Source organism: Oryctolagus cuniculus, chromosome 4, assembly GCF_964237555.1.
Source record: "Oryctolagus cuniculus chromosome 4, mOryCun1.1, whole genome shotgun sequence".
Classification (NCBI taxonomy): Eukaryota; Metazoa; Chordata; class Mammalia; order Lagomorpha; family Leporidae; genus Oryctolagus; species Oryctolagus cuniculus.
Genome location: NC_091435.1, coordinates 124,965,323 through 124,985,602, shown reverse-complemented (window position 1 = coordinate 124,985,602; position 20,280 = coordinate 124,965,323). Strand labels below are relative to the sequence as shown.

Here is a 20,280-nt window from a genome sequence, read left to right as displayed (position 1 = left end):
GATACCCTTTCTCACTTTGATGTGAGAGACACGCCTGCAAGTGGGGTTGATGGGAGAATGGATGGGGCTGACCTTCGATAACCAAGACAGCGACAGTTTAGCTGACATGAAGACTCTTCTAAACCCCAAACCCACGATGATGTCACACGTTGTTGCCAAGTGTACCAGAGATTTTTATGAGGCTCTCTTCACAAGGGCTCTCAGTTCCTAGTCCAGATCCATAAATTGCACATGAGCAGGAGGCTCGCTGACTGAGAGATGACAATTAAGTAGCAAGTAGTGGCAAGCTGAGTCCACTGGGATGAGGCTCACAAGCCCTCGGGTGCCACTCTATCACGGTGCCTCATCACAACTTGTATCATTTCAACACTGGCCATTTCCCCAGCACTCAGCTTGTTAGAATGGCCAGCAGAAAGAAATGCTTGGTCCTAGGATTTCTTGCATTTTTGTAGGCTGAATGGGGCACTGAAGGCCAAGAAGAGGAGGAACAGACCTGCAGGTTGCTGGGCAAGTTTGACTTGAATGGGTATGTAGACGCCCAAAACCACTCAGTGATCATTGGAGGCCTGTTTCCTATTCACTCCAGGACCATCCCAGCAAACGAGTCTATTTTGGAGCCAGTATCAGCAAAGTGTGAAGGGTAAGCCTCTCGCAGTCTTCTCTCTATAGCAATAGCAGGGGCGGGGCGCAGCAGAGGGTGTGATGGACAGTGTCTGCTCCAGGATCCCTGACTATCTGTTTGACTCTGGATAGACAGTTCTTGTTTCTGGGCCTCAGTTTCTGCAAGGTGAACATTCTAGGATTGCTTACAAATTGGAACAGGTTACTCTCCAGTGGGTGTTTGCCCACTTAGGCATCTCAGACAAAAAGGAGCACATTTTGTATAATACGAACATTGCTCCTCTGAGAGGGTTCAACATCTCCTGAGAGCCTGCTAGAATGTGGAATCCTGGGCTGCCTCCCGATCTGCTGTGTCAGAATCTGCGTTTTGACAGCCTGCCTGGTGATTCAGGCACGCAGTGAGGGCTGAGAAACACTGAAGCAGAATTGCTGTTGGTCAGCGCCGTGGCTCACTAGGCTAATCCTCCGCCTGCGGCACCAGCACACTGGGTTCTAGTCCCGGTTGGGGTGCCGGATTCTGTCCCGGTTGCTCCTCTTCCATTCCAGCTGTCTGCTGTGGCCCGGGAGTGCAGTGGAGGATGGCCCTGCACCCGCATGGGAGACCAGGAGAAGCACCTGGCTCCTGGCTTCAGATTGGCAAAGTGTGCTGGGCTGTAGCGGCCATTTGCATTTGAATCAACAGAAAGGAAGACCTTTCTCTCTCTCTCTCTCTCTCTCTCTCTCTCTCTCTCTCTCTCACTAACTCTGGCTATCAAAAAAAAAAATGAGAAAGCACTGTTATAGTTTTAATGTTGGTTGTTATAAACTAAGCTCACCTCAAGTGAGAATACAGCATGTGGGAATGATGATTGATTTCTGAACTAAAATTAATGGCAAGGTTCCTTCAGTTGCTGAAGGCTTCCTCCCCGAATCCTCTCACCTCCAAGCTACCAGGTCAGGAAATGAGCCCAGGCTGGATCATCTGGTTTGCTAGATTTGCAGTGCAAAGACAGGCAAATGTGGGATAGATTTCTGGACTTCCCCACAAACACACACACATGCACCCAAACACACACACACAAAGACACACTTGCACGCTGGCACACACATACACACACAGACCCCACACTTGAGAATGACAGACTTAAAAGAAAAAGAAACCATTATCTAGGATTCTACTTCCATGACAAAGTAGCTCTGTTTATTTTCCCATATTCTTTCTCAGCCCTTTAGTTGCACGAATCCATGTTGTTTATGTCGATTTGGCCATATCACATTCACAGCTTCATATCAGGCATTGGTGTTGTATGGTAAGGATTTCCATGATGCTGTTTGCTATTTATACCCTTAATTGTAACTGTATGCTGTAGATATTCTAGCACCTTCTTATATCATTAAATTTTACTCATCACAGCTCCAATCTTTTGAACCTATTTCATGCTTCATGTTTGAGATACCGTTAGAGAGATGGATAGACTGTAATGTTGGCAAAAAGATTTCAATCACTCCTTATTTAACTTTGGCATCTTCTTTTTTTTTGTTTTAAATATTTATTCAGTTAAAAGAGTTACACACAGAGAAGAGGAGCCAGAGAGAGAGAGAGAGAGAGAGAGAGGTCTTCCATCTGTTGTTTCACTCCCTAATTGGCTGCAATGGCTGGAATTGCGCCGATCTGAAGCTAGGACCCAGGAACTTCTTCCAGGTCTTCTTACGTGCTGCAGGGACCCAAGGTCTTGGGCTATCTGCTACTGCTTTCCCAGGCCATAGCAGAGCTGGATCAGAAGTGGAGCAGCTGGGACACGAAGCGCTTCCCATATGGAATTGCCGGTACTGCAGGCGGCAGCTTTTACTCTCTATGCCACAGAGCCGGCCCCATCTCTGGCATCTTCTAACTGGTTTTCATGATTGCAGTGTAGCAAAAGGAAGAGGGAAGAGAAGCACTTTTGCTTACAACTAAATATTTGTAAATCAGCTCATAATTTATTACAGACATTTTCAATCCTTAATAATATAAAATGGAAGTTTAGGGTTTTTCATAATATAGAACACTAATGTTTCATAAACTGAATGCTTAATTTGCTCTCCACTCTTCACTGGAATTTCTGAAGGTTATTTGCCTCTAAGAGGAAATTATATATGTATAAATTTTCATGTAAATCCATGCTTCAATAAGAATAACTAGCCATAGTCACTGAAAGCAGTGGTGAGCAGTAACCACGTCCTATCTGAAACATCCTCCACTTACCAGAGATGCAGAGAGGATTTGCGTGCACTTGCTTGGCTTTCCATTACGCATTGGCATTTATGTGCATCTAATAAAGGACTGTGTGGTTTTAAAAAAAATGGTGAAGCGGTACCGAGCAGACTTAAGCAATATTCACATGTAAGACACACAGTGGTTCCCAGGGTGGGGAGCAGCCGAGTCACCCTCTTTCTTAGCTGTGTCTGCTCAGGTTCTCTCAGAAGGGAGAGGAGGGCAAGAGAAAGGTGAGCAGGGAGTTCAGTTCCATGGCTCACTTGCAAGTGCAGGGGTGGGGTGGCTACCAGTCATTCACACCAAAGTAGGACTGATCTCTCACTCGGGCCTACTCGCTATGAGGGAACAGCAATGTTTGGAAGGTGGACAATGGAAGGAGAGGGAATTCTGGAGAGAACTGAGGGCGTGCAGCTGGGAGTGAAGCACAGGAGTGGAAGGTGAGGAGCAATGGAAGCCGGTGTGAGGCACCAGGCATGCGGCATGACAGACGGGCTGGTGCGTGCTAAGACTGGCGAAGAGAAAGATAAGCATTGGATGGGAACATTGACAAGATTTATCATCTTCTTCAGAAGGTAAGTGTGAAACAGCAGAGAGAAGGTTTCCCTTTAAAACTGTGGTGTGGCGCAGCTGGTTAAACTGAAAGACTGGCATCCCACATGAGCGCTGTTGAAGTCCTGGCTGCTCCACTTGGGTCCGGCTGCCTGCTCATGTGCCTGGAAGAAACAGAAGATGGCGGAAGTGCTGTGGTCTCTGAACTCACGGGAGAGACCCGGCTGGAGTTGCAGCCCCCTGGCTTCAGCCTGGCTCAGTCCTGTGGGTGAGACTACTTGGGGAGTGAACCAGCAGATGGAAAGTACCTCTCTCTGTCTCTCACGTGCGCTTGTGCTCACTCTCTCTCTCTCTCTCTCTCTCTCTCTCGCTTCTCCGGTAACTCTTCCTTTCAAATAAACATCCGCTGGCCCCTGCGATACCAGGGGCCTGAGCTCCAGGGCTTGCCTCACACAGGAGCCAATTATCTGATTTCAGCATCTTCATACATATGTGTGAAAGTAAGCAACGACATTTATTTCCTGCATTTGTTTATCTTTTATACCGGGGCTTAAGCATGCAGATCTGGTAATTAAGAAAAACAAAACTTTAAAAATTCTCAAAATTTGGATCTGGCCTTTGTTTCTCTTGGGAAGAGAATTAATCTCTCTTCAGTGCTACCTAGATCTTAGGGACTGAAAATATCTCATTTAATCCTGAGAAGAGTTGGTTGAAGATGCAAAGTCCTCCTGTCAGAGGAGGAATCCACAGCTCTGAGGGGTTGGATGTCTGGTATAAGGTCATGTGGAAAGTATCAGGCACAGGTGGGGTGTCAGTGCAGGCCCTCCTAATCGGACAGGTGCCTTTTTTCTGATTTTTTTTCCATTAAAGAAATATTGTGCAAACTGACAGTATTCCTTAAAGAAGGATTCTGGGGTGAATGACTTCAATATTAACATTCAAATCATGTCAGAAAGATGTTATTTGAGTTAGTATATATGAATTTTGTGTATTGCTACCATAGGTATCTTCGTGTGTTTTAAAGTAATAGTTAATGTACAGAAGAAAATAAGAGAAGAGAAATGAGACTCATATGGCCCCTGGGACTTACAATAGATGGGGAAAATAAGTCAGGGGTTATTGGGTGCTTGGTTTGGAAGAGAGAATTAGGAATGTAGGAATATTTTTGTGAAAGGAGATAATCAGCAGTTTGAAATGCTCACAGTAAATGAAATATACAGAGGGCAAGAAGACTTCCAAAAAGCTTCTTCCCATCCCAAATCAGTCAACAATGAAGATCATGTACGCTTTAGTCTTTAAACTTCTAAGGTTATTAGGAAAAATTAATGATCTCAGACAAGGGAGGTGCCCTCTGATGTTTGGGGAAAAGCCACTCTTACCAATCCCAACAAAGAGCTGCTTTTCCTCCCAAAGACCTGCCGCATGCTCATGCCTGACAAAAGCTATTTCTTTTCAGGTTTAACTTCCGCGGATTCCGCTGGATGAAAACCATGATACACACAATCAAAGAGATTAATAAAAGAAAGGACATTTTGCCCAATTCTACTCTGGGTTATCAGATCTTTGACACCTGTTTCAGCATCTCCAAAGCAACGGAATCGGCATTGGTACTACTCACAGGGCAGGAAGAAAACAGGCCCAATTTTCTAAACAGTACTGGGGCGTACTTGGCAGGAATTGTTGGATCAGGTGGATCGTCCTTATCAGTTGCTGTTTCAAGAATTCTGGGGTTGTATTACTTACCTCAGGTATGGTGGAGTATTGTGTTGGGTGCTAACTTAAGAAGAAACACACACTTGGTCTGTGTTAAGTTGCAGCAAATAGCAAGATGCCAGGTGAGGCTGCATTAAGTTGCAGGGAGAAATGATGCTGCTGTCTCTAATTATGTAGCATCAGGCAAGTGTATATTGAAGCCTGCTGAGAGGTGACTTGAGACTCTTCCATATCCGCTGGGATCCTGGTTTAATTTTTGGCTTGAGGTTGTGACCCAGTGATTTGTATGTTTCCATCTCACTGTGCACAGTTCTCTGTAGCACAGTGGCTGATTGATGGATGGTATTGGGAAATAAATTTGTTGTCTATGTAAACACTTAGTATTCAAGACCGTTATTCTTCATGCACTGATTTGTGGAATGGGTCTCGGACTTTCACAGGATGGCTAGAATCTAGAGATGCTAACTTTTCCAGTTATTTAAACTGGGAGACAATAACACATTGAAACACAAGAAAAGATGATATTAAGAAGAACAGGTTATTAAGAAAATGTAAATAGAGCTCTGTAAGCATTCCTAAGGATGGGCCCTTGAAGGATTCATAGTGAGGACTTATTAAAGTGAAGGATGATTAAGCTTATTGAAGTTACTGAAGGCATGGGAGAATTTGAAATACTTGTAAAATATAGTGTTAAATAATATTCCTTATAATGCTCCAAATGCAAATTAGGAGAAACAGAAGTGAGAGGAGGGGTTGGGAGATATGGCTTCCAGCTTCGGTGTGGGCGTCCTGCAACTCAGACAGCTGCTGCTGCTGTGAGCCGTGAGCTCTGTCTCCCACCAAATACTCACTGTGGTCCAGGCATAATCTAGAAACCTCTAGATCAATCTTCTTGTTCAAGTCCTTGCAATGCATCTGAGAAAAAGGTAAAAGACATGTATACGAGAGATGATTTCATGTTGATTATCTCATCGACTAAATGAGCAGCCTAAAAATGTGTGTCTATCATTACCCTGATTTCCCTCACAGAGAAAGGGAGGTTCAGGGGAGGTAAGTGGTTTGCCTGAGATCTCCCACTGATCGGTTACGTAGCTGTGAGTAGAAACCAGGATCTCTGCTTCTGAAACCAGATTCTTTCCTAAGATGTTGCTTCTTGCATGATTCCACAGGAGAATGTAGACTTGGTCAATGGAGTAAAAATAGGACAAGCGGTAAAGGAAACAGAGGATAGTAATATTCTGGCTCATTCCTGAGGGAGTTGCCAGTCACAGAGAAGTGGAATCAGAACACAGAAGGTTTTCCAGGAGATGAGAATGGGATGTGATAAGTAAGAGAGTGACGTGTGTTTTCACTGTAGCGTCAGTTAGATTGAGAGAAAGATAGATACAACGTAGGTAAGATAGCTAGAAATTCCTAGTCACCCGAGACATTCTTAAGTTCTCACAGAAGGAAAGTACATACAAGAATCATTAAGCAAAAAAGAAAAAAATTTGTGTTTATCTACAGAGTGTCAATAAAATGAAAGCTTCTGGCAATTTCGTTGGAGATCACGATTTGAACTTGAGATTGAAGTGGTGTTCTTTATCACCTTTTTCAAGCTCAGTCTTAGGGTCTGCAAAACAGAAATCCTGGCAGAGTGATATAAGGAAAGAGAAGAAGAGAGTAAGACAAAATGGTGGTGATGGAAAAAAGGGAGTGGAACAGAACAAGAAAAAGAAGAGGGAGAGGAAGAAAAGAAGGAAGACAAAGAGGAGGTGTAGGAGAAAGAACATCAAGAGGAGGGGGGCTTGAGAGAGAAAGACACAACACACACGTGTGCACAGACACCCACCCACCCACAAGCACACAATACACACATGCACAAAGAGAGAGAGGAGACACTGGGCTTGCCAAATGGCCTGTGAGTCCATTCACTTTGCCATCTCTATGATAAGATGTTGGATCTGAGGAAGACCTTAGATGTCTTGACTTACTCACTCTGACTCGGATGAGCACAGAGGAATGGGGAGGAGACTGTGCTAGGATCCCTTCTGTGGAAAGTAGTACATTGAATGTTACATCTTAATAATTGGCTTTTCTCTTGGGATAGGGTGGGAAAAGGATGGCTGGAAAGGTGCGGAGTGTTCTCTCCAACAGTCCTTACTTGGGAGAAGGAAGAGGAATCTTAGGCTTTTCATCTATGCATAGATACATGAGTTCCTTTCTTCTCCAATCAGTATATTCTGAAATTGTATAATTTAAGATTTGCTATTGCTCTCTAATAATTACATGATTATTTTCAATTGTAGGTGGGCTATGCCTCTACCTGCACAGTTCTTAGTGACAAACACCAGTTTCCATCTTACATTCGCACCATAGCCAGTGATAAGTTCCAGTCTGAGGCCATGGTAAAACTTATCCAGCACTTTGGCTGGGTCTGGATAGGCACTATAGCAGCTGATGATGATTATGGAAAATATGGAGTGAAGATTTTTAAGGAGAAATTGGAGAGTGTCAACCTCTGCATTGCATTCTCCGAGATCCTGCCCAAAGTCTATTCCAAGGAGAAAATGCACAAAGTTGTTGACGCTGTAAGGACCTCCACTGCGAAAGTCATTGTGCTTTATACATCTGACATTGACCTCAGTCCTTTTGTGCTGGAAATGGTTTACCATAACATAACTGACAGGACATGGATAGCAAGTGAAGCGTGGATTACCTCAGCCTCCATTGCAAAACCCGAATATTTCCCATATTTTGGTGGGAGTATTGGGTTTGCAGTACCAAGAAGTGATATACCAGGATTAAAGGAATTTCTTTACAACATACATCCCAGTAGGGATCCGAATGACGTCCTGACCATTGAATTCTGGCAAACAGCTGTTAACTGCACCTGGCCCAATAGCAGTGTCCCGTACAATACTGACCACAGGGTGAACATGACCGGTAAGGAAGACCAATTACATGCCATGTCTGATAGATTCTGTACCGGAGAGGAGAAGTTGGAGGATCTTAAAAATACCTATCTGGATGTGTCTCAGCTCCGAATTACAAACAGTGTCAGACAAGCTGTGTACGCGATGGCTATGCCCTGGATCATATGAATAGATGTAAAGCGGGACAGGGTCCATTCTTTCCAGGACTGGTGTGTGCAAATATAGCTAACTTTGAGCCTTGGCAGGTAAGTAGTTGGTTTTACCCCATGGTAATGATCAGAATTCTCGCTCTTAAAACTATTAATTTGCTTTTGTACTTAATAGACACAATAGGATTACCCTATTTTGCGACGCCGGCCAACATATGATATTAATTTTAACAATTTATTTAACCTAGTATATGCAAGGCAATATTTTAACATATAATCATAATGGTGATAATATAAATTGTGAGCTTATTAATAAGATAATTTGCATTTTTGAACTATGCTTTCATAATGTAGTGTATATTTATGCTTACAGTATTTTTTCATTTGGCTAATCACCTTTCTAGTTTTAGTTGCCACAAGGTAGAGGTTGTTGTACCAGATATCAAAGGTATACAGCAAGTGAAGAAAAAACATCACATCTCCTGAATTAGATAATTTTCTTTCTAAGATTCTATTTTCTATAGAATTGCATTTTTACAAATTGTTTTTTTTCTCCCACCCCCTTGCTTTCTAGCTCATGTTCTATATACAGAGAGTTAAGTTTACAACCCACGATGGACGGAAAATTCATGTTGATAGAAATGGAGACGTGACTGGATACTATGATCTTCTAAATTGGCAATTAGATGATAATGGAGATATTGCCTTCGTGAAGGTTGGAGAATACATATTCACACAGTCTAAGTTTGAATTCATGATCAGAAAGAATTCAACAATATTTTGGAATACCGAATCCTCAAAGGTTAGTCACCCTGGTGTCTTATTTTGTTTATATGTAGAGAGAATTGCATTTCTATATTGTTTTAGGACTTGTGGAATCTAAACACCTAAAATGTGCCATTCCAAGCCAATTCTCCTAAGAATGCAGGTACTTCAAAAAAATTCTGGAAAGATGGAACCAAAGTAAAGTTTATTTTGATGCTAAATATTTTGAAGTCCATTCATAATTTTTCATAATGTGCATTTCCACACTTTTTTGAAGACCTCTTATATGGTACATACCTTTTCTATACATAGTTTCAGAGCTCTTATTTTTAGAGTCTTTTTTTTTGGTTATAACTTTAAACATTAATTTCTTTTTTTAACTTTTATTTAATAAATATTAATTTCCAAAGTGCAGCTTATGGATTACAATGGATTTTCCCCCCATAACTTCCCTCCCACGCGCAACCCTCCCATCTCCTGCTCCCTCTCCCATTCCATTCCATCAAGATTATTTACATACCAGGGGATTCCAATTTAATCCCATCAAGGTGGCATGTACCAATGCCATCTCACTAGTCCAAGTGATCAATTTCAGTTCACAATTGATCATAATGAAAGGACTAAGAGTCAAAGGGAGCACATAAACAAGTCTAGTACCTGCTAATACCAACCGATAGAATAAATAAAGGGGAGAGTGATCCAACATGGGAAGCGAGATACTCAGCAGACTCATAGAATGGCGGATGTCCTAAACAGCACTCTGGCCTCAGAATCAGCCCTAAAGGCATTCCGATCTGGCTGAAAAGCCCATGAGAGTATTTCAGGCATGGAAAGCCAAGACACTCTGGCAAAAAAAAAAAAAAAAAAAAAAAAACCAAACAAAAAACAAACAAACAAACAAAAAACAAACAAACAAACAAAAAAACCAACCAAAACCAAAGCCTAAATGAAAGATCTCTGTGAGTGAGATCCCAGTGGAAAGAACAGGTCTTCAAAGAAGGAGGTACCTTTCTCTGAAGGGAAGAGAGAACCTCCACTTTGACTATGACCTTGTCTAAACAAGGTAAGAGTCGGAGAACTCAAGGGGCTTCCATAGCCTTGGAAACTCATGACTGGAGCATAGGGAGATTACTGATGCCATAGACAGGAGTGTCAATTTGTAAAGTCAACAACAGGAGTCACTGTGCACTTACTCCTCATGTAGGATCTCTGTCCTTAATGTGCTGTACATTGAGGCTTAATGCTATAACGAGTACTCAAACAGTATATTTCACTTTGTGTTTCTATGGGGGTGCAAACGGTTGAAATCTTTACTTAATGTATACTAAACTGATCTTCTGTTAAAAAAAAAAAAGAAGAAATTAGCAATTCCCAACTTGACTCTCGCTGGGATTAAACATGACAATAGGTCTGATCTGATTTCATCATCATTTAAAAAAAATCATCTATTATTTTACACTTTATGTTTCTGTGTGGTAGCAAACTGTTGAAATCTTTACTTAATGTATGCTAAACTGATCTTCTGTATATAAAGAGAATTGAAAATGAATCCTCATGTGAATGGAAGGGGAGAGGGAATGGGAAAGGGGAGGGTTGCAGGTGGGAGGGACGTTATGGGGGGGAAGCCATTGTAATCCATAAGCTGTACTTTGGAAATTTATATTCATTAAATAAAAGTTAAAAAAAATAAACAAAAAAAGATTATTTTCAATTATCTTTATATACAAAAGATCTATTTAGTATATATTAAGTAAAGATTTCACCAGTTTGCACCCACACAGAAACATAAAGTTTGAGTCCTAGTTATAGCATTGATTCACATTGGAGTAAGTGCATAGTGACTCCTGTTGTTGACTTAACAAATTGACACTCTTGTTTATGGTGTCAGTAATCTCCCTAGGCTCTTGTCATGAGTTGCCAAGGCAATGGAAGCCTTCTGAGTTTGCCAACTTCCATCTTATTTAGACAAGGTCATAGTCAAAGTGGAAGTTCTCTCCCTTCAGAGAAAGGTACCTCCTTCCCTCCTTCTTTGATGGCCCTTTCTTTCCACTGGGATCTCACTTGTAGAGATCTTTCATTTAGTTTTTTTTTTTTTCCAGAGTGTCTTGGCTTTCCATGCCTAAAATACTCTCATGGGTTCTTCAGCCAGATCCAAATGCCTTAAGGGCTGATTCTGAGGCCAGAGTGCTATTTAGGACATCTGCCATTCTATGAATCTGCTGTGTATCCTGCTTCACATGTTGGATCGTTCTCTCCCTTTCTAATTCTGTCAGTTACTATTAGCAGACACTAGTCTTTTTTTTTTTTTTGGACAGGCAGAGTGGACAGTGAGAGAGAGAGACAGAGAGAAAGGTCTTCCTTTGCCATTGGTTCACCCTCCAATGGCTGCCACGGCCAGCGCACCGCGCTGGTCTGATGGCAGGAGCCAGGTACTTATCCTGGTCTCTCATGCAGGTGCAGGGCCCAAGTACTAGGTCCATCCTCCACTGCACTCCCAGGCCATAGCAGAGAGGTGGCCTGGAAGAGGGGCAACCAGGACAGAATCCGGTGCCTCGACCTGGTGTGCCAGCGCCGCAAGGTGGAGGATTAGCCTATTGAGCCGCGGCACCGGCCCCAGACACTAGTCTTTAAACATTAATTTCATTATTTTGTTTTTCTTTTTCAAGTACTCCAGTCGCATTGATTTGATCTACTTTGTATGTCTTCCATGTCATATAAATTCCATTTCTACCTTTTTCTTGATCTCATTCTTATTTTCTTGGTTGTTTTCCTGCTTTCTTTAAGTGACCATTACTAAATTCTCAAATATATTGTTTTTTCCAAAATAGTTATGTTTATTTATTTTTTTACCCAGAAACCTTTTGTTTAGTTTTTTTTTTTTTTTTTTTTGACAGGCAGAGTGGACAGTGAGAGAGAGACAGAGAGAAAGGTCTTCCTTTGCTGTTGGTTCACCCTCCAATGGCCGCTGCGGCCCGCACGCTGTGGCCAGCACACCGTGCTGATCTGATGGCAGGAGCAGGTGCTTCTCCTGGTCTCCCATGGAGTGCAAGGCCCAAGCACTTGGGCCATCCTCCACTGCACTCCCTGGCCACAGAAGAGAGCTGGCCTGGAAGAGGGGCAACCGGGACAGAATCTGGCGCCCCGACCTGGACTAGAACCCGTTGTGCCTGAGGCGCAAGGCGGAGGATTAGCCTAGTGAGCCGCGGCACCCGCTTGTTTAGGTTTCATTCAAACTTCATGCATTTCATAAATACAACATTGGGAACACAGTGATTCTTTGTACACCCTTTATCTTCCTCCCTCTGCTATTTCCATTCTTATTGTTTACTAAGATCTATTTTCAATTAACTTTATACACATAAGACTAACTCTATACTAAACAAAGAGTTCAACAAATAATATGAAAAAAAGGACTGTTTTTCAACAGTTGAGACAAGGGCTGTTCAATGTCATTACATCTTAAAGTGTCAATTTCAGTTCTATAGATTACGTTTTTTTATTTTATTTTTTTTCTTTTCAACTTTTATTTAATAAATATAAATTTCCAAAGTACAACTTTTGAATTATAGGGGTTTCTCCCCCCAATGCCTCCCTCCCACCCACAACCATCCCATTTCCCACTCCCTCTCCCATCCCATTCTTCATCATGATTCATTTTCAATTATCTTCATATACAGAAGATCAAGTTGGTATATACTAAGTAAAGATTTCAATAGTTTGCACCCACAAAGATACACAAATTATAGAGTACTATTTGAGTAGTAGGTTTACCATTAATTCTCATAGTACAATACATTAAGGGCAGAGGTCCTACATGGGGAGCAAGTGCACAGTTACTCCCATTGTTGATTTAACAATTGACACTCTTTTTTATGATGTCAGTAATCACCCAAAGCCTTTGTCATGAGCTGCTAAGGCTATGGAAGCTTCTTGAGTTCGCCAACTCTGATTTTATTTAGAGAAGACCATATTCAAAGTGGAAGTTCTCTCCTCCCTTCAGAGAAAGGTACTGCCTTCTTTGATGGCCTGTTCTTTCCGCTGGGAACTCACTCACAGAGATCTTTCATTTAGGTAATTTTTTTTTTGCCAGAGTGTCTTGGCTTTCCGTGCCTGCAAAACTCTAGTTAATGGGCATTTTACCCAGATTCAAATACGTTATGGGCTTATTATGAGGCCAGAGTGCTGTTTAGGGCTTTTGACATTCTATGAGTCTGCTGTGTAGCATGCTTCCCATGTAGGATCATTCTCTTCTTTTTAATTCTATAAATTATTTGCAGTCGCTGGTCTTATTTATGTAATCCCTTTGACACTTAATCCTATCTTTTTGATCAATTATGAACTTAAACTGATCACTTTAACAAGTAAGATGGCATTGGTACATGCCCCTCGATGGGACTGAATTGGAATCCCCTGGCACGTTTCTAGCTTTATCGTTAGGGGTAAGTTTGACTGAGCATGTCCCAAATTGTACATCTCCTCCCTCTCTTATTCCCACTCCTATGTTTAACAGAGATCACTTTTCTGTTAATTTTAAATGCCTAAGAATAATTGTGTGTTATATAAAGAGTTTAACTAAGATATTAAGTAGAACAAAAAAAGAAAAAAATACTAATAGGAATAAAATAATAAGTTGTTCCTTGACAGTCAGGACAAGGGCTGATCAAGTAATTGTTTCTCATAGTGTCCATTTCAGTTCAACAGGTTTCCTTTTAGGTGCTCAGTTAGTTGTCACCAATCAGAGAGCATATGATATTTGTCCCTTTGGGTCTGGCTTATTTCACTCAGCATGATGTTTTCAAGATTCCTCCATTTTGTTGCAAATGACCGGATTTCATTGTTTTTTACTGCTGTATTCTATAGAGTACATATCCCATAATTTCTTTATCCAGTCTTCTGTTGATGGGCATTTTGGATGATTCCATGTGTTAGCTATTGTGAATTGAGCTGCAATAAACATTGAGGTGCAGACATCTCTTTTATTTGCCAATTTAATTTCCTTTGGGTAAATTCCAAGGAGTGGGAAGGCTGGGTTGTATGGTAGGGCTATATTCAGGTTTCTAAGGAATCTCCAAACTGACTTCCATAGTGGCTTTGCCAGTTTGCATTCCCACCAACATTGGGTTAGTGTCCCTTTTTCCCCACATCCTCACCAGCATCTGTTGGTAGTTGATTTCTGTATGTGAGCCATTGTAACCAGGGTGAGGTGAAACCTCATTGAGGTTTTGATTTGCATTTCCCTGATTGCTAGTGATCCTGAACATTTTTTCATGTGTCTGTTGGCCATTTGGATTTCCTCTTTTGAAAAATGTCTATTGAGGTCCTTGGCCCATCTCTTAAGTGGGTTGTTTGTTTTGATGTTGTGGAGTTTCTTGATCTCTTAGTAGATTCTGGTTATTAACCCTTTATTGGTTGCATAATTTGTAAATATTTTTCCCATTCTGTATGTTGCCTCTTCACTTTCCTGACTGTTTCTTTTGCAGTACAGAAACTTCTCAATTCGATGCAATCCCAATAGTTGATTCTGGCTTTGACTGCCTGTGCCTCTGGGGTCTTTTCTAAGAAGTTTTTGCCTGTACCTATATCTAGCAGGGTTTCTCTGATGTTCTCTAATAATTTGATGGTGTTGGGTCATAGATTTAGATCTTTAATCCATGTTGAGTGGATTTTTGTGTAAGGTGTAAGGTAGGGGTCTTGCTTCATGGTTCTGCATGTGGAGATCCAGTTTCCCCAGCGCCATTTGTTGAATAGACTGTACTTGGTCCAGGAATTTGTTTTAGATCCTTGATCAAATATAAGTTGGCTGTAGATGTTTGGATTGATTTCTGGTGTTTCTATTCTGTTCCATTTGTCTATGCATCTGTTTCTGTACCAGTAGCATGCTGTTTTGTTTATAACTGCCCTGTAGTATGTCCTGAAATCTGGTATTGTGATGCCTCCGGCTTTGTTTTTGTTATACAAGATTTCTTTAGCTATTGCAGGCCTCCTGTACCTCCATATGAATTTCAGCATCATCTTTTCCAGATCTGTGAAGAATATCTTTGGTATTTTGATTGGTATCTCATTGAATGTATAAATTGCTTTTGGGAGAATGGACATTTTGATGATATTGATTCTTCCAATCCATGAGCATGGAAGATTTTTCGATTTTTTGGTATCCTCTTTTATTTCTTTCTTTAAGATTTTGTAATTCTTATTGTAGAGATCTTTGATGTCCTTGGTTAAGTTTATTCCAAGGTATTTGATTGTTTTTGTAGCTATTGTGAATGGGATTGATTTTAGCATTTTTTTTTCTCAGCCATGGCATTGCCTGTGTATACAAAGGCTGTTGATTTTTGTGCCTTGAGTTTAAATCCTGCTAATTAGCCAAACTCTTCTGAGTTCCAATAGTCTCTTAGAGTTTTTTGGATCCCCTAAGTAAAGAATCATATCATCTGCAAAGAGGGATAGTTTGACTTCTTCTATGACCCAGGAGCATGTTTTTTAGTCTTCATGTGTTTGCATATGCTCTTGGATTCCTGAGTTGCTAATTTCCAGCTTCATTCCACTGTGGTCTGAGAAGATGCATGGATGGATGATTTCGATTCTTTTGAATTTGCTAAGACTTGCTTTATGGCCTAGTATGTGGTCAATCCTAGAGAAAGTTCCATGCACTGCTGAGAAGAATGTGTATTCTTTACGTGTAGGATAAAAAATTCTGTAGATAAGGTGCCTTTCTCTGAAGGGAGGAGAGAACCTCCACTTTGACTATGACCATGTCTAAACAAGATAAGAGTCGGAGAACTCAAGGGGCTTCCATAGCCTTGGAAACTCATGACTGGTGCATAGGGAGATTACTGATGCCATAAACAGGAGTGTCAATTTGTAAAGTCAACAACAGGAGTCACTGTGCACTTACTCCTCATGTAGGATCTTTGTCCTTAACGTGCTGTACACTGAGGCTTAATGCTATAACGAGTACTCAAACAGTATATTTCACTTTGTGTTTCTATGGGGGTGCAAACGATTGAAATCTTTACTTAATGTACACTAAACTGATCTTCTGTAAAAAAAAAAAAAAAAAAGAAAGAAATTATCAATTCCCAACTTGACTCTCACTGGGATTAAACATGACAATAGGTCTGATCTGATTTCATCATCATTTAAAAAAAATCATCTATTATTTTTCACTTTATGTTTCTGTGTGGGAGCAAACTGTTGAAATCCTTACTTAAGGTATACTAAGCTGATCTTCTGTATATTAAGATAATCGAAAATGAATCTTGATGTGAATGGAAGGGGAGAGGGAGTGGGAAAGGGGAGGGTTGTGGGTGGGAGGGACGGTATGGGGGGGGAAGCCGTTGTAACATATGAGTCGTACTTTGGAAATTTATATTCATTAAATAAAAGATAAAAAAAAATTCTGTAGATATCTGTTAGATCCATTTGGTCTATAGTGTTGATTAAATCTGCTGTTTCCATGTTGATTTTCTGTCTGTTTGATCTGTCCATTGCTGAAAGTGGAGTATTGAAGTTCCCTAATACTATTGTATTGAAGTCTAAGTTTCCCTTTAAGTCCCTTAACATATCTTTTAAATAACCTGGTGCCCTGTAATTAGGTGCATATACGTTTATAATAGTTATATCTTCCTGTTGAATTAATCCCTTAATCATCATATAGTGTCCCTCTTTTTTTTTTTTTTTTGACAGGCAGAGTGGGCAGTGAGAGAGAGAGACAGAGAGAAAGGTCTTCCCTTGCTGTTGGTTCACCCTCCAATGGCTGCTGCAGCCAGCGCACCGCGCTGATCTGAAGGCAGGAGCTAGGTACTTCTCCTGGTCTCCCATGCCGGTGCAGGGCCCAAGCACTTGGGCCATCCTCCACTGCACTCCCTGGCCACAGCAGAGAGCTGGCCTGGAAGAGGGGCAACCGGGACAGAATCCGGTGCCCTGACCGGGACTAGAACCTGGTGTGCTGGTGCCGCAAGGCGGAGGATTAGCCTAGTGAGCCATGGCGCTGGCCCCTCTTTGTCTCTTTTAACAGCTTTTCTGTTAAAGTCTATTTTGTCCTATATTAAGTTGACCATGCCAGTTCTTTTTCAGTTTCTGTTGGAATGGACTATCTTTTCCCAATTTCTTTTCTTTTTTTCTTTCCTTTTTTTTTTTAAGATTTATATAGTTTTGAAATTCAGAGTTGCACAGACAGAGGAGAGGTAGAGAGAGGCGAGGTAGAGAGAGAGAGACATAGAAGGGGAGAGAGAGAGAGAGAGAGAGAGAGAGAGAGAGAGAGAGAAATGGAGAGAGAGGTCTTCCATCCACTGGTTCACTCCCCAATTGGCCGCAATGGCTGAAGCTTTTCTTATCCGAAGCCAGGAACTTCTTCTGGTCTCCCACATGTACGCAGGTGCCCAAGGATTTGGGCCATCCTCTACTGCTTTCCTAGGCCATAGCAAAGAGCTGGATCGGAAGTGGAGCAGCTGGGTCTTGAACTGGCTCCCATATGGGATGCTGGCGCTTCATGACAGGGCTCCATATGGCGTTATCCCACTGTGCCACAGCGCCGGTGCCTTTCCAACCTTTCACTTTCAGTCTGCATGCACCTTTGTTGGAAAGATGTGTTTCTTGTAAGCAGCAAAGAGATGGGTTTTCTTTTTTAATCCATTCAGCCAGTCTGTGTTATTTATGTATTTATTTTTGACAGGCAGAGTGGATAGTGAGAGAGAGAGACAGAGAAAGGTCTTCCTTTGCTGTTGGTTCACCCTCCAATGGCCGCCGTGGCCGGTGCACCATGCTGATCCGAAGGCAGGAGCCAGGTGCTTATCCTGGTCTCCCATGGGGTGCAGGGCCCAAGCACTTGGGCCATCCTCTACTGCACTCCCTGGCCACAGCAGAGAGCTGGCCTGGAAGAGGGGCAACCGGGACAGAATCCGGCGCCCTGACTGGGACTAGAACCCGTTGTGCCAGTGCCGCAAGGCAGAGGATTAGCCTAGTGAGCCATGGCGCTGGCCCAGTCTGTGTTATTTAACTGGAGAATTGAGGCCATTTACATTTAATGTGACTACTGATAAGTAATGATTTTACCCTGCCTTTTTTCCAAAAATATTTCTAATATATACTTTGAACTTCCTGTGATCTTTTACTGAGACATTTTCTTCCTTTACCTTCTTTAGCACTGATGGCCGTGTTTTTGTGTGTAACACATCTTTAAGCGTCTTTGGCAGGGCTGGACTAGTGGTGACAAATTCTTTCAATTTCTGTTTGCTATGAAAGGTCTTTATTTCACCTTCATTCACAAATGAGAGCCTTGCATGATAAAATATTCTGGGATGGCAGTTTTTTTCACTTAGTACAATGTGTTGTGGCGAGGATCTTTTCTGGTCCTGTTTATTGGGAGTTCTGTGTACATCCTGTACTTGGATGTCTCTTTCTTTCTCCAAACCCCCAGAGTTTTCTGCTAGTATCTCACTAAAATGTCTTTCTAATCCTTTCTCTCTCTCCATGCCTTCAGGAACTTCTAGAACCCTAATGTTGGTTTTTGTAATAGTATCCTGTGGATTCCCAACAGTATTATTTAGATTTCTAATTTCCTCTTCTTGTCTTTGGATTGTCTGTATACTTTCCTGTGCTCTGTCTTCTAAGTCCAATATTCTCTCTTCTGCCTAACTGATTCTTTTTCAAGGCTCTCAACTGTGCTTTTTGTTTGTTCTATTGAATTCTTCATTTCATTTTCATTTCTCTTCAATATTTCAATATCATGTTCTATTGAATCTTTCATTTCATTTTGATTCCTCCTTAAGATTTCATTTTCAAGAGAGAGATTTTCTTTCATGTCCTGCATGGATTTCAGTAGTTCATGCATTTGTTTTTGATTACTTTTAAGTATTCTTTTTTTTTTATTTGGCAGGCAGAATTAGACAGTGAGAGAGAGAGAGACAGAGAAAAAGGTCTTCCTTCCGTTGGTCACCCCCCAAATTTCTGCTACGGCTGGTGTGCTGCGCCAATCTGAAGCCAGGAGCCAGGTGCCTCCTCCTGGTCTCCCATATGGGTGCAGGGCCCAAGCACCTGTGTCATCCTCCACTGCCCTCCCGGGCCACAGCAGAGAGCTGGACTGGAAGAGGAGCAACTGAGACCGGAATCTGGCTCCCATATGGGATGCCGATGCCTCAGGCAGAGGAGTAACCAAGTGAGCCACGGTGCCAGCCCCCTACTTTTAAGTATTTTTAAAATCAATTTTTTGAGTTCCATCTCTTGCATTTCTTCTATCTCATCATCTTCATAATCTTGTATTCGAGTGTTATGTTCTTTTGGGAGTGTCATGATGCCTTCCTTATTCTTCCCAGGTGTGTTATCAGGAAGCTGGATTGAAAGTGGAGTAGTTGGGATTAAAACCAAGACTGATAATGGGCTGCAAGGTGGCCTTAACCTCCTGTGTAACAACATAGGCTCCCTTATGAAATCTTTTTATCTGTCAGACTCTTGCTCTCTACTTTCCGTGGGTAGCAGTAGACATATATAGATGTACACACACTCACAAAAGCATTTACACATGCACACTTACACCCTAGTCTGTCACTTTCTGGCCCATCTTTAAGTAACACTTGGATGCCTTATAGCTAGATGTAAAAATAGCAGCCTACCACTGATAGGGTATTTTATTTCTTTGACTTAGAACTACTCTGTCCAATCCAATAGTGCCTAGCCACAGATAACTTTAAAAATGTAAATTAATGAAAATTCAATAAGATATACAATTCAGTTCTTAAGCTATATTTCAAGTGTTCAAAGGGCACATGTAACTAAGGGTTACCATGCTGACAGCACACATATATAACACTTCTAGCATTGCACGAAGGGTTGAGCTGCCCTGAGCTTAAAGTATAAACCATCTCCAGTGGCCCAGTCCTCTAACCTGGATGAAAAGTTATTAAATAATTTGGCCTTGAGATTTGTGCCATGTAGGAGTTCTTAATATACCATTTTACATGAAAAACATAACATTTTAAATGAAAAAAGGAAAAATATTATTGTTTGCATATATGAGACTCATAGAATATTTGCTCTACTAAAAATTGATAGAAAATAGTAAAAAGTGGAGTAATAGTTTTATATTTTAATAATATCTCTTTATAGTAAGTTGAAGAAAAATTTTGTAGTTGAAAAAAATCTTCAAAAGTTTACTTATGCCAGGATTTTGTGTCAGGTGTAAGAGAGAACATGATCAACTAAAGAGAAATGAAATATTCATGGTGATGGCTCTCCTTCATTTTATAAATAACCCATATGTGCTCTGGTGTCCTACAGTGGTCTGATTTTCATTATTTCTGTTTCATATCTCTATAAGAAACTTTTGATATAAGAA

At 41.3% G+C, this 20,280-nt stretch overlaps 1 pseudogene; it reads left to right on the top strand.

Annotated features, from left to right (window-relative positions):
• The first annotated feature begins 401 nt into the window (after positions 1–401).
• Positions 402–20,280, top strand: part of LOC127482812 (vomeronasal type-2 receptor 1-like) — a 34,982-nt pseudogene continuing 15,103 nt past the window's right edge.